This window comes from Rattus norvegicus, chromosome 1, assembly GCF_021556685.1.
Source record: "Rattus norvegicus strain SHRSP/BbbUtx chromosome 1, alternate assembly SHRSP_T2T, whole genome shotgun sequence".
Taxonomy (NCBI): domain Eukaryota; kingdom Metazoa; phylum Chordata; class Mammalia; order Rodentia; family Muridae; genus Rattus; species Rattus norvegicus.
This window is the reverse complement of record NC_141534.1, coordinates 50,144,941-50,160,782: the sequence shown is the minus strand read 5'-3', so window position 1 is coordinate 50,160,782 and position 15,842 is coordinate 50,144,941. Positions and strand designations below refer to the sequence as shown.

Below are 15,842 nucleotides of genomic sequence, written 5' to 3'. Positions count from 1 at the left end.
AGCTACATTCTCGGGGCACCCAAATGACCACAGGTTGGCAGCATCATGTATGCTCATTCAGCGTACAACCATTACCACCCATCTCTGGATGCCTTTATGTGGGAAAAATGGATACCCTTTGCCTATTAAACACCCCTCCCCCAGGGCCTTATGCCCTCCTCCCCCAGGGCCTTATGCCCTTCTCCCCCAGGGCTTTATGCCCTCCTCCCCTCGGGCCTGGAGCCACAATTCCACACTCTGACTCATGAGTCTAGCTACTATGGGAACTCAAGTAAATAGAATCCTATGATGTTTGTCCTTTTACAATCCCCTCACTCCATCCAGGATTGCTTCAGAGCTCATCGCTGGTCCAGCATGGGTCAGGGCTCTCCTGTCCTCACAAGGCTGATTCTGTGTGTTTATTAGAAGTTGTGGCTTGCGTTCCCCCACTGCACATATGGACCATGTCTTGCTTCTCTGTCCCCCTCTGACTGGCACCTGTGCAGGAGATGAGGATGCTAGCTCACAACGTGAATGTGTGAGGGTCTCTTTGAGTCTTTCAGTCTGTTAGGAAATGGACCTAGAAAAATGACTGGATCACATGGTGCCCTAGACTTAACTTTTGGGGGACCTTCCAGGAAGCTTTTCACGGTGGCTATATCTGTTCCTATTGCTGTTGCTAACTGAGCCCTTGTATTACACACCTAGACAAGCAAGGGTGACAGGGAATCCAACTGGAGTATAAGGCCCCTGGCTCATCGAGTTGGTAACATAACCCCAGGATGGGATGCACCGTCAGTGTCGAGACTCTCCCTAATTAGGGCCCTCTTCTTTCCCTCGCACGGTTGTTTCATAACGAGCCAGAGACGACCCTGCATGATGGTCTTCAGCATCTCCCCTGTTGATTATGCCTGTCGGCCGAGCCCAGTATGATTTTAGCCATTTAGAGATGGCCTACTTTACAAAGCTTACCAAACCATGCCCAACATCTCCTAACTCCATGTACATAAGACGAACGCTGTTCTGTAAAAGATACTGTGTAAGTCTGGCTTCTCCAGAGAAATAGATCCAAAAGAATGTAATGTGTACATATAATAGACATATAGACATATATATGTGTATATTAGTATAGTATCTATACTCTAATAAAGCATATGGTATTTGTATATAAGATATATTCATACATACGTGCATGCATACATATTAACTGCACGACACAGTTATAGAGGCTGAGAATTCCTAAGAGGTGAACTTGGCACTCAGTAAGCTGGAGACCAGCAGAGCCCTGAGGCAGGAGAAAGCCAGTGTCCCAGCTCAAAGCGTCACGCAGACCCCAAGTTCTCCCTTTAAGTCTTCCTTACTGGGGCCTGCAGCAGACCGAATGAGGCCTGACTACTTCAGAGAGAACATATTGCCCAACTCAGTTTGCAGACTCGTGATTTCGTCCAGAGACCTCCTCAAACGGCACAGATTAATATTTAGCTAAATTCTTGAGCTGCTAAAATCAGTCAAGTGGATTTGTCAAATCAGCCTTCACAGGTTCACAACTGCCCCGACCTTTGAAATGCTCTGGCCTAGAGCCTCTCCATGGCAAACTTAGTCCCCTAATCTCCTCCGGAGGAGCTGCCTTGTCCTCTCAGGGTAGCCGCCCTGATTACAACCTCCGGAGGTCCTTTGTTAGGAGCACATCTTTAGCCAGCCCGGCCCCAGCACCGCCATGAAATTTGTGCGACAATAGCGCCCCCTTGTGGTCTACCCTCTCCCTACATCAGCCACGAAAAATGTTTTTAATTGGTTATTTTATTTACTTATATTTCAAATGTCCCCCTTCCCAGTTTCCCCTCCACAAACCCTCCATCCCATCCCCCTTCCCAACACAATCACCTACTCCCACCTCACAGCCTTAGCATCCCCCTACACTGGGACCCCAAGCCCCCACAGGACCAAGGGCCTCTTCTCCCATTGATGCCAGATAAGGCCATCCCCTGCTACATATGCCTCTGGAGCCATGGGTCCCTTCATGTGTACTCCTTGGTTGGTGGTTTACTCCCTGGGGGTGGGGGTGTCCCGTCAGTTGATATTGTTGTTCTTCCTATGAGTTGCAAACCACTTCAGTCCTTCCCCTAACACTTCCACTGGGGTCCCTGTGCTCAGTCCCGTAGTTGGCTGCGAGCATCCACATATGTATTGGTCAGGAGCTGGCAGAGTCTCTCAGGAGACAGCTATACTAGGCTCCTGTCAGCAAGCGCTTCTTCAGCCATGAAACCTTGAACCACCCAGGATAACCTGAAACCAGAAGATTGCTTTTCACCCTTCCCTGCTTGAGGAGGAGCTGATCACTCTCATATCACTTAGTCTTCTGCACCAAGTCTATTCCCAAGCCCCTTGGATTTCTATCCGTATCCAGGGTATTGTGGGTCAAGGGTGGGTGGAGAGGGGGATGAGTGGAGGGAAAAACACTAGAATGTCTAGATTCTTCTGAATGTAAAATGTTAAACACTTCCATTGACAAGAAACATATCATTAAAAAGATTTGAGCGAGGCAGCTAAAAAGGTGACTCAACAGTTAAGAACAGCACTTTCAGAGGGCCCACGTTCGGCTCTCGGACCCACGTTCTGTTCTTGGCAACAAAGCAGGGGTGCTCAGAACTGCCTATAATTCCAGCTCTAGGTGATCTGGACTCCTCAAGCACCCGTACAAACAAATACACGTACGCATACACACACGCACACGCACACACACACACACACACACACACACACACACACACACAGGGTTTTAAAACTCGAAAATAAATATTTTCAAGTTGCGTTTTGTTTTGTTGGGCCTCAGGTCCCTGGCTTGTTGGCATGCTTAGCACAAAGCATATAAGCCTGGTATAAAACTTGGACTCTTGGACTGGAGAAATGGCTCAGCGGTTAAGAGCACTGACTGCTCTTGCAGAGATCCTGAGTTCAAATCCCAGCAACCACATGGCGACTCACAACCACCTGTAATGAGGTCTAATGCCCTCTTCTGGTGTGTCTGAAGACAGCTACAGTGCACTCATATATAATAAATAGGTAGATCTTTTTAAAAAGAACGTTTTTTAAAAAAACCTTAAAAAATAAGAACTTGGACTTAAAAAATAAGAACCCAGCAGACCCAGCACTGCAACATTCAGGTTTAGCACAGTGCGTGGCATTTAGAACACGCTTGACGAAGGTTTGAGCCAACTTAAATAGGTACAGTAAATAATGTCAGCCTGATCACATCGTGATTTCTCCCCAGCAGGCCCCGTGATTGCAATCCTGTGTTAGGAAAAGTGCTCAATTACATTTAGTATTGTTTCCTTTTTAGCGAAACTATAAAGCTCTGGTTTCAGCAAAGCTTTAAAAGAAAGTCGGAAAGGGGGAAAGTTCCTCCCCAACTAAACGGTTAAGATCTCTAAATTTAAACAGTGAGTTTCCCCCTCCAACCCCTATTTGGTAAGAAGCCGTACTATTATGTAACCTCGCCTGTTGCCAAAAACACAATGTGAATTAATAAAGAGTAAAAAAAAAACTGTACCTTAAAAAATATCTTAAATTGATCCTGAGGGGGGAAAATAGCAACTGTCTTTGTAATCTTTCATTTGTCTTATCATTTTATAATTAATATGTATATTTGGGAGCACTTTTTCTTCAGGAAAAGATGTTAGAGAGAGGGTTAATGTTCTTCATAAGATGACAGGCAGAACCTGTCAAAGGCTATTTACAGCTTGCAGCAGAGAGCTGAAGAATAATTTATTTGGCTTATTAAGTTCTGCCTATGCCCCAAAGCCAACAGAACTCCAAACCCTCATATTCTGAAATGTCAGAGCCCTCTGATTAAATGTCTTGATATCCACCATCTGTCTGAGACTATCATCTGTGAAATGTGTTTGCTTTTGCCAAATGCAGTCTGCCCCAATACTCTGGGTGGTTGGGATTTACTCGTGGTTCAGAGATATCAAAAGGCCTCCTTGAAGAATGCGCCCAAGCCAGATAGGGCTCAGCCTCAGGGGGCCCAGCTCATTACCAGATGCCACAACACCAGAGTTCCCAGGAAATCTCTCTCCATCCACGACTTCTACAGAGCCTGGAGATCCAGGGGCTCCCCCAAGGATCTGTGAACAGGGTTGCATTTGCATATAGCTGGTCTCCTTGTAATCCCAGGAGTGTGTGTGTGTATGTGTGTGTGTGTGTGTGTGTGTGTGTGTGTGTGTGTGTGTGTGTGTGAATTTCGAAGGAGTCCACAGTTCACTAGATGAACAAAGGGATCTCGACCAATTTATGATATTCAATATTTAGAATTTAACCCCAAATTATCAACCATATGGAAAAGGAAAGTACAAACTGTAAATTTTATTTTTTATTTACCTGATGTAATTGTCATCTGGGAGGCTGCTAGCCTTAGTCTGTAACCTAGGCCTAGTCCTGAAGCTTCTAGCCTCCATACAATCTTATCTAAGTCTAGAATGTTTTCAGCCTGAGATTTACTGCTCACCCTTTCTAGCTCTTTTGAACTCTGGTTAGCTGGTCAGCTCCACACTTCTGGCTCAAAACTCCTCTTCATGCTGACTGATTCAAACTGGCTTCTTTCAGTTCTGACTGAATTGCTTTGCTTGGCCTCATACTTCTTTTGGCAATATGTTTTCATCTTCTGGCTTTTTTTTTTTTTGGTTCTGTAGCTCATTCTGTCCTCACCTGTGTCTAGCTTGCTCTCTCTCTCTGCAGCCTGTCTCTGTGCAGCTGTCCAGGTCAAACTGCCTCCTCTCTCTCAAGTCACCTCTCTTTCCTCTCTGTTCTCATGAGAGTTGGACATACCCTATCCTGTGAGATGTTACTTTCCAACATGGGTGCTTCCTTCTACAAACTAGCTTGATCTTCACTGTTTGGGATTAAAGGTGTATACTACAGGTGTATCTGAATTCCAGCCAGAGTAGCCATGTTGCTGGATTAAAATCCCTCTACAGCAAACAAGTCCTGTGAACTTGGCTCACCACCAACAGTTAGGAAGCACAGTTCATAAAGAAACACCACCCGTAAGCAGAAGTAGGCTGACTATCACCCCAACAGCCTAGGGTCAGCCTCCCATCTCAAGTGCTGATTGATGAACCGTGGTAAAGCTCAGAGAAAGGAATGCTGATCAGTGCAGAATGGGGAGGAGGCAAATAGGAGTTCTAATGACCCCAGGTTCATCTGAGTTGACCTGAGCTTTAATTGCCTGTTTACTGCTTCTTCTGTTTATCCTTTTCTTCTTCTTTTTTTTTTATAGGATCTTACTATACAAAAGTGCCACCATGCCTGATTTTATGATCTGCTGGCAATGGGACCTAGGGCATCATGATGCCAGGTGACCACTCTACCAGTGGAACTGTTTTTTCAGCCCTCAAGTACTATTATCTTTGTGCTTTCAGCCTTGAAGGACAATGAGATAGATTGGGTATTACTGCTTTGTTTGTTTGTTGTTTGTTTGTTTTGTTGCTGTTGATTAAAGGCAGGCATGTGCTACCACAGCCCAGGAATTACTGGTTTTTAAGTAGACCCACCTTGAATGATTGACATGCCTATCTGTAGAGCGGAGCAGGTGGCCCAAAGTGAGGGAGACAGGTACAAGTGCAGGCAGAGTAGACAGACTTGCACCTTGTTTATAGTTATCCTGTGGGGCCAAATCAAAGTTTTTGATCTTACTGTTTTTAGCAAACTCCTAAATGTGTTTTATCACTATCTACTATAAGCTTTAATTTTTCAAAACCCACTTTTAATGACAGTTCTTAAACGCTTTAACCTCCCTTCTAGTCCGCCACCTACCAGAGGGAGTGGAAAAGAAAGGATACAGGGGAAGCGGACCTGTTTAGAAATTGTTCTGTGGAGCAGATCCCATCTGTGTGGTCAGGAAATCAGCAGTTTGATTTGCAGGTCAGCAACAGCAGCTCAATCCATTTGCAAACACTTCATGGATACACTTAGCAGTCCAGGTTGGGAGAGTCTGGATAGCAAACAGGAATCAGCAGCAGTGGCACGACCAAGCAGAGACAGCCAGGCCTCAGCCAAATCAGCACAAGTCAGCAAGAAGGACCAGGACCAACAGGGATGCCAGGAGTTCTTTACTGTGCCTCTCTCAGTGAAGCAAAGATCAGCGAAGATGAGAGACCAGGAAGCATATTGCAGGGCTAGCTCTACAGCAAGCCCCTCTCACAGTCCTTTTTATATTCCCCTGAAACATCTCGTGCTCTCCACTGGTCTTGCCTCACCATGTGCCTTGCCTCAGCATGTGAGTCCGTCTTAGCAAAACTCCACGTGAGTCTCTATCAGCTGACATCACTCTGCCTGCTGGCCCGAGTCCTCAGAAGCAGCAAGAAACTGCAGCACACCACCAGAAGCTTTTTTGGTGTATTTCTCTTTATGGAGTCCCAACAAATGGAGCTTGACTACACAATGTAAGGGGGACAAATGCTTGCGTGTTGTTAATGAAGAACCCTTCATCTGTGTCCTTTCATGTGCTCGCTTTAGCAGAACATCCTCTCATCTGTGTCTACTTCAGGGAAACACTCCACATGTTTGCCCCAGCAAAACACCGTCCAACACAACTGACTTTCCGAAGAACCCTTAGGTTTCCACTTCAGTCTACAATAAAAAGAAGAATCAGAAACCACCCAGAAATGCATCCCATAAAATATGCGCCAGGCCATTAGAAAACTACAAAAATACCCAATATCTTAAATAACCCAAAGACACACTTCTTTCCCCAGAAGTGATCTATAAATGCAATAAAAATATCTATATTTATTTTCATCTATAAATTCCAAATAAAATGTCAACAGGGTCTTAAAAAAAATACAACTCCTCTACAGGCAGGGCTGGATGACAAGATGTGGGACATAAAACCATGCCAGGAAGTTTGGTGAGGTAGAGCGGGTTGAGACCCAGAGGCTCGATGAGCACACCCCTGAGGCTCAGGTGACTCCCAGCTCCTTGCCAGACTCCTGACTTGGAACACGAGACCTGCTCCTCACATGAAAGAAACGTGCCCTATGGTCACGTAGGCTCAAGACAGGGTTCTCCGTGCTAACGAGGTACCTAGAGACCCAGAAGGCTCAGCCAATAAGCTTCCCTTGCCAGACATTCCAACCCACAAAAGGTATTTAATCTTAGACCCACCCTAAGAGGTGAAGTATGGTTTTACAAATCCATTTTCCACCATGACAGTAAACTGCTTGGAACCACGGGCTCTCTTTTCATCAGATCTGCAGTGGGGAGCCATGAAGAAGGCATTTGACTACAGAGCTGCAGCCTAATCTCCTGTAGGAGGCCTCTAGTGCTCCCAGCCACAACTGCCACCAAGCCTGCTGCTGCCACGATAAGACAATCACCCATGGGACAAGCTGGAGCTCCCCTTGTTCCCCTGCCCAGGCTAGACACTGTCCCCAGCCCCCGACTCTATTCTCTACTCTTCTGGGACTCCCAGCCATGCCTAGATGGGTGGGAGTCTGAGAACCCCATGGCCCCAACCTTGCTGCAAGCCCAGGGACCCCCAACCAGTTCCAGCTTTCAAGCTTTCTTACTCCTTGATTGGTATCTCTGCCCTTCCCTATAGCTTAGTACCCACCCCAGCAGCTGCGTGGGGTAAGTGCAGTCAAACTCCCTATGCCACGCACAGTGGCAGAACAGACACGGGCCAACACCCCTACAACATGACATCCCAGAAGTTCCTGCTTTCAGACATGGCGTCTGAGGATGCTTGCCTCAGAGTACAACAGCAGGTATAATGTCAAAGCTAAGATCTTTCTCAAGGAGGACCCTCCCAAGTCTGCCCACCTCATAGTCTTTCTGAGCTAACAAGCTGGGATGGCCTACTTTGTGTGGGAAGTTAGCAGGCCAGGACCCAGGTGGACAAGGGAGTTGTGGAGGCTGAGGGCACTTTGGAAGCGCCTCTGTGGTGGCTGCAGGCATGTGCGCTGTGCAGCGCTCCTCACCCTAAGAACGCCCAAACCGTCTCTGCCAAGCGTGTCAGCAGCAAATTCAAAGGGCACTTCCGTAAGATCTGGTCACCCACAGTATCACTCACACCGATGTGTGCCTGCTTCTTGTCCTGCCTGGAGGGGAGTAAGATAAAGAGGGTGCTCTGGCTTAGAAAACCTAGACTTGACCTGGAGAGACGGCAGCCACCGAGTCTCCATGGACAAGGTGTTCCCAAAGGATGCAATGGTTGATGGCATCAGGCTGACCAAGAGCAAAGAGGTCACCAGTTACTGACACACCAAGGGTCGGGCAAAGTTACCTGTGTTGGAGGCTGGCACCCTGCCCTGGTGGCCTTCTCTAGCAGGAGCTGAACAGAAAGGCTCCCATGACCTATCTGATAATAGCATCAACCAAGGCAGCTTTGTCTATTATGGCAAAGTGACAGATGTCTTTGTCATGCCAAAAGCTGTATGGTGGGGGCCAGGAAATGCCTGTGTACCCTTATGCAAGTCCTTAATGGTGTAGATCAAATCAATTGCAGGCTCTGTAGAAGATCCACCCCAAGTTTATCAACACCAAGTTGGACTACAGTCACTTCTAGCATCATAGAGAAGATACCATTCATGGAATACGAACTACAGGCAGGACTAAATGGGCTGAAGATAGGGCATTTGATGGTGTTTGCCATACAAGTGCGAGGACTGGGTTTGAACCCCTCGAGCCCATGCTAAGCTTGGTGAACTGGTCTATAACACCAGTGTTCCTACAGAGAGATGGACACAAGGGACTCCCTGGAGGCTCCAGGCCAGCCAGCCCGTCATACCCAGTGGCAAACAGCAAAGAGGCCCTGTATCAAGCAGGTGAAAGGTAAGGATCAATATCCGAGGCTGTTCTCTGACCTCCAGGCACACCACGAAAAGCACATGTGCACATTCACATACATAAGTGTTTAGGCACACACATAGATAAGATTATTTTAAAAGAGAGAGAAGGAGGGAAGGAAAGAGGGAGGGAGGGAGCCAGGGAAGCAAGTATTTAATGTCAGCATGATACACAGGTGGCAGAGACTCCGTTTTTATTCCTCCCAGCAAGGGGAATAAAAGAATACCCAACTTTAGACATAATTCACATGTCATATGATTCACTATAGAAAATATGCAACAGTGGTTCTTCACCATGATTTTCTCCCAACCTGAAAAAAATTCTAAAAATGTCTGTGCAGTGTAGACAGCTTAAAATAGGTTGGCTCCCACTGAGGCTAAAACCATGTGTGGCAGTGTTCCCAGACAAGGGAGAATGGGAAGCCATCTATGGGGGCCTGGGCAGGAGGCACTAAATAAAATCAGCAGGGAGAGAGGGAATCACTGGAAAGCAGCGCTTATGTACAGCTACAGCAGTTAAGGTAGAAACATTTCAGATATTGATCCGTGGTGGGACTGGGGAGAGGATTCAGAACTTGATGCTCTTGCAGAGAACCCAGGTTCAAACCCAGAACCCACACAGAGCCTCACAACTATTGTTTTGGTTCCGGGAGATCTACTGCCCTCTTCTGTCTCCTACTGGTACTACACACATGTAATCCACATAAATGCATGCAGGCAAACCTCGCATACAAGTAACACATACAATTTTAAAGAATGATATTATTTTTAAAAGTTGACCAGTTGGGGAAAGTGAAAGTGCTGATGCAGTCCGGCTCACTCTTGGAGAGCTGGAGGAGTCCCCGTCCTTGTTTTTCTCCTAACCACTCTGGGTAGCTGATACTTTCTGGGTGCTTTGTCCTGTAGACTTATGCTTCTGATTTCATGAAGCCACCCCTCATCAAGTTGCTAGTCATTATGGTTGGGACATAACCTAATCCACAACTCATCAGACATGGTCTAAAGGAAGCCACCCTTGTTGTTGATGTTATTTGTTTATTTGTATTTTTTTTTTGAGACAAGATCTCATGTAGCCCAGGCTATACCCAAAGTCACCATGTAGCTGAGACCAACCTTGAATGACCGATCACATTGTCTGCCCCTCCAAAATACTGGGATTATTGTCATCACACTCACTTCAGAGGCCTTGTGGGCCTCCTATTACTGGGATAAAACACAGGCCAAAATATGCTTGAGGAGGAAAGGAGTGATTTCATCTTACTGTCCATCACTAAGGGAAGCCAAAGCAGGACCTGAGGGAGTGGTGAATGTTTCTTACTGATGTGTTCCCCATGCTTTGCTCAGTTTGCTTTCTTATATGTTCCAGGAATATCTGCCCAGGGATGGCATTACCCACAGTGATCCGGGCCCTCACATGTTAACTATCAATCAAGAAAATGTCCTTACAGACATGCCCATAGGCCAATCTGACAGAGGCAGTTCCTCAGCTGAGGTTCCTTCCTTCTTGATGATCCAGCTTGTATCAAGTTGACAAGAGAAATAACAAATAACTCAGAAACAAGCATACAGTTCAATCCAGTGAAGCATCTGTGGTCAATAATGATAAAAAAAAAAAAAAAGATGCCCAGCATCTTGAGGGAACTAGTAAATGCAAATAGAGTTCCCGGAAAGGGAGCTTGAAAAATCTGCGTGGTCAGTCACAGATGACTACAGAGCGTGTTTGGCTGGTTGGGCAAGGCATTGGGGTGAGAAGTGGCTTCACCTATCTGACCTACCTACACTTTGGTGCAGTTATAGATCTGGCCCAGCAATCCCACTCCTATGTTTAAGCTTCAGAGAACTTTTGATGTAACTGTTCAGGAGATGTGTGCAAAGGATTTTAGGCTGCAATGTTTTTAGTTAAAAAAAAACAACAACAACAAGGGGCTGTGCCTTCCTCCTGGACAGACCATCAGCATGATTACTCCCCTGAAGACCCCACAGTCTGAAGGTCCCCCAGGAGGTGTGTTACAACCAGGGCCACAGAACCCACAATCTGAAGGCATCTCAGGTCTGCTACAGCCAGTACCATACGCCTCCTATAAGACCCGCAGCAACCAAGGGACACAGGAGGCAGGCTCCAGACAGAGACACCCAGAACAGTTATAACCAGAAATAATCAGATGGTAAGAGGCAAATGCAAGACCATAAACAACAGAAGCCAATATATTCTAATACCATAAGAACCCAATTTCACCACCACAGCAAGCCCTGGATATACCAGCACACCTGAAAACCAGGATGCTGACCTAGAATCCTATCTCATGAAGAAAATAGAGTCCTTTAAGGAGGATATAAATAACTCAATGAAAGAAATACAGGAAAACAGGTAGAAGCCCTTAAAGAGGAAACAAATAAAAATCCCTTAAAGAAATACAGGAAAACACAATCAACAGGTGAATGAATTGAATAAAGTGGTCCAAGACCTAAAAATGAAAGTAGAAGCAATAAAGAAAACACAAATGGAGGCAAACCAGGAAATGGAAAACCTAGGAAAGAGGTTAGGAATTACAGATGTAAGCATCGCCAACAGAATACAAAAGATAGAAGAGAGAACTCAGGCATAGAAGATACCTTAGAAGATATTGATACAATGGTCAAAGAAAATTCAAAATAGAAAAAGCTCCTAACCCAAAACATCCAGGAAATCCAGGACACAATGAAAAAGAAAAACATAAGAATAATAGGGATAGAAGAGAGCAAAGATACCCAGCTCAAAGGACCTGAAAACATCTTCAACAAAATCATAGAAGAAAACCTCCCCAACATAAAGAGATGGCCATAAGTGTACAAGAAGCCTATAGAACACCAAATAGATTGTACCAGAAAAGAAAATCTCATCATATAATATCAAAACACCAAATGCACAGAACAAAGAAAAATTTTAAAAGCTGTAAGGGAAAAAGGCCAAGTAATATATTAAGATAGATCTATCAGAATTGCACCAGGCTTCTCAGCAGAGACTCTAAAAGCCAGAAGATCCTGGGCAGATGTCATACAGACCCTAAGAGAACAAAAATGCCAGCCCAGGCTACTATACCCTGCAAAACTCTCAATCATCATAGATGGGGAAACCAAAATATTCCATGGCAAAACCAAATTTACACAATATCTCTACACAAATCCAACCCTACAGAGGATTCTAGAAGGAAAACTCCAACATAATGAGGGTACCTACACAAAAGAAAAAACAAGATATTAACCATCTCACAACAAAACCAAAAGGAGAGAATCACATATACCTAATGCTAACTACAACAACAAATATAACAGGAGCTAACACTCATCTGTCTTTAGTATCTCTCAATATCAATGGGCTCAATTCCCCCCAATAAAATGACATAAGCTAACAGACTGGATACACAAGCAGGATCCAACATTTTGCTGCATACAAGAAGTATACCTCAATGACAAAGACAGACATTACCTCAGAGTTAAAGGCTTGAAATAAAGTCTTCCAAGAAAAAAAGCAGGAGTTGCCATCCTAATATCCAATAAAATAGGTTTTCAACCAAAAGTTATCAAGCATGATGGGGAAGGACACTTCATATCCATCAAAGGAAAAATCCACCAAGAGAAAGTCTTAATTCTGAACATCTATGCCCTAAATGCAAGGGCACTCACATTCATGAAAAAAACTTTACTAAAGTTTAAAACACACATGGAACCCCACACAATAATAGTGGGAGACTTCAACAACCCACTCCAACCAGTGGACAGATAATTGAAACAGAAACTAAACAGACATTAAACAGAAACTAATAGAGGTTATAAACCAAATAGATTTAACAGATTTGTATATAGAGAATATTTCACCATAAAACAAAAGAATATACCTTCTTCTCGCACATCATGGTACCTTTTCCAAAACTGACTATATAATCTGTCACAAAACACGCCTCAACAGATACAAGACGATGGAAATAATCCCATGAATCTTGTCAGATCTCCACAGACTAGGCTAGACTTCAACAACAACAAAAACAACAGAAAACCCACATACGCATTGAAACTGATCAACTCTCTACTCCATGATAATTTGGTCAGGGAAGAAATAAAGAAAGAAATTAAAGTCTTTTTATAATTCAATGAAAATGAAGGTACAACATACCCAAACTTATGGGATACAATGAAAACAGGGCTAAGAGGAAAATTCATAGTACTAAGTGCCCTCATAAAGAAATGGGAGAGATCCTACTCTAACAACTTAACAGCATACCTGAAAGCCCTAAAAGAAAAAGAAGCAAATACACCCAAGAGGAATAGAAGGAAGGAAATAGTCAAACTCAGGGCAGAAACCAACCAAACAGAAACAAAGAGAACCAAACAAAGAATCAACAAAACCAAAAGCTGATTATTTGAGAAAATCAACAAAGTAGATAAACTCTAGCCAAATTAGCTAAAGAGCACAGAGACAGTTTCCAAATTACTAAAATCATAAAGGAATAGGGAGACATAACAACAGAAACTGAGGAAATTAAAAAAAATCATTAGATCCCACTACAAAAGCCTATACTCAACAAAACTGAAAAATATAGATGAAATGGATGATTTTCTAGACAGATACCATACGCCAAAGTTAAATCAAGAGCAAGTAAATTATTTTAACAGGCCATAACCTCTAAGGAAATAGAAGTCACTAAAAACCCCCCAACTAAAAAAAGCTCAGGGTCAGATGGATTTAGTGCAGAATTCTACCAGGACTTCAAAGAAGAGCTAATACCAATACTCTTCAAACTATTCCATAAAATGGTAACAGAACTACCTAATTCATTCTAGGATGCCACAATTACTCTGATGCCTAAACCACACAGAGATCCAACAAAGAAGAGAACTTCAGAACAATTTCATTTATGAATATCGACCCAAAAATAATCAATAAAATTCTAGCAAACCAAATGCAAAAACACATCAAAATGATCATTCATTATGATCAAGTAGGCTTCAGTCCAAGGATGCAAGGGTGATTCAATATACAAAAATCTATTAATGTAGTCCACTATATAAACAAACTCAAAGAAAAGAATCACATGATCATCTCATTAAATGCTGAAAAAAGCTTTTGACAAAATACAGCACCCCTTCAGGTTAAAAGTATTGGAGAGATCAGAATTCAAGGCCCATACCTAAACATAATAAAAGCAATATACAGCAAATCAACAGCCAATATCAAATTAAATGGAGAGATACTTGAAGCAATCCTACTAAAGTCAGGGACAAGACAAGGATGCCCACCCTCCCCATATCTATTCAATATAATACTCGAAGTTCTAGCCAGAGCAATAAGACAACAAAAGGAGATTAAGGGGATACAAATTGGCAAAGAAGAAGTCAAGGTATCACTATTTGCAGATGGTATAATAGTGTACATAAGTGACCCCCAAAGTTCTACCAGAGAATTACTCCAGCTGATGAACAACTTCAGCAAAGTGGCTGGATATAAAATTAACTCAAACAAATCAGTAGCCTTCCTCTATACAAATGATAAATGGGCTGAGAAAGAAAATAGGGAAACAACACCCTTCACAATAGTCACAAATAATATAAAACATCTTGGGTAACTCTAACCAAACAATTTAAAGATCTGTATGACAAGAACTTCAAGTCTCTGAAGAAAGAAATCGAAGAAGACCTCAGAAGATGGAAAGATTTCCCATGCACATGGATTGGCAGGATTAACATAGTAAAAATGGCCATCTTACCAAAAGCAATCTACAGATTGAATGCAATCCCCATCAAAATTCTAACACAATTCTTCAAAGACAAGGAAAGACCAATTCTCAATTTCATATGGAAAAAACAAAAAAACCCAGGATAGCAAAAACAATTCTTAACAATAAAAGAACTTCAGGGGGAATCACCATCCCTGACCTCAAGCTATACTACAGAGCAATAGTGACAAAAACCAGCATGGTGTTGGTATAAAGACAGGCAGGTTGATCAGTGGAATAGAATTGAAGAACCAGAAATTAATCCATACACATATGGAGAGTTGATCTTTGACAAAGAGGCCAAAACCATGGATAAAGGAAACCATCTTTCAACAAATGGTGCTAGTCTAACTGGAAGTCGGTATGTAGAAAAATGAAAATAAATCCATGTGTCACCTTGCATAAAGCTCAAGTCCAAGTAGATCAAGAACCTTGACATAAAACCAGATACATTGAATCTAATAAAGAGAAAGTGGGAAAGAGCTTCAAACTCATGGGCACATGGGCAGGGTATTTCCTAAACAGAACTCCAATGACTCAGGCTCTAAGATCAAGAATTGATAAATGGGACCTCATGAAACTGAAAACCTTCTATAAGGCAAAGGACACAGTCAATAGGACAAGTTAGCACCCTACATATTGGGGGTAAAAACTTCACTAACCCCACATCTGATAGAGGGCAAATATCAAATATCCAAAATATATTTAAATATCTAAAAGAACTCAAGAAGCTAACCTCCAAAAAAAAAAAAAAACAAAAAAAAAAAAAAACAAAAAAACAACTCAATCAAACATTGGCTACAGAGCTAAACAGAAAAGTCACAACAGAGGAAACTTGAATGACCAAGAGAGCACTTAAAGAAATGTTCAAAGTCCTTAGTGATCAGGGAAATGCAAATCGGAACAACCCTGAGATGGTAACCTTACACCAATCAGAATGACTAAGATCAAAAACTCAGGTGACAGCACTTGTTGGTGAGAATGTGAAGAAAGAGGAACACTCCTCCATTGCTGGTGGGAGTGCAAACTTGTACAACCACTTTGGAAGTCAATCTGGAGGTTCCTTAGAAAATTGGAAATTGATCTACCTGAAGACCCAGCTATACCATTCTTGGGAATATACCCAAAAGATGTCCCACCATGGGCATCATGCTCCACTATGTTCATAGTGGCCTTATTTGTGATAGTCAGTGAAAGGAAAAAGTTTAAAATTGCCCCCTAGATAAAAGTTGAAGCCAAAAGCAGGCCCTGCAACTGCCTGTTCCAG

The 15,842-nt window shown here is 43.3% G+C and overlaps 1 long non-coding RNA gene across 2 annotated transcripts in view; it reads left to right on the top strand.

The window, feature by feature from the left end:
• The window catches only part of LOC134482693 (uncharacterized), a 79,430-nt gene extending 67,529 nt beyond the window's left edge, over nucleotides 1–11,901 (top strand). The window contains exons 2-3 of one of the 2 annotated variants that reach the window (XR_015649422.1): nucleotides 5,782–8,811; nucleotides 10,192–11,901. This is a non-coding gene — a long non-coding RNA (uncharacterized LOC134482693). Of the gene's footprint in view, nucleotides 1–5,442; nucleotides 8,812–10,191 lie in introns of those variants that run through there. The other variant, XR_015649421.1, reaches the window with a different exon arrangement.
• Nucleotides 11,902–15,842: the final 3,941 nt, after the last annotated feature.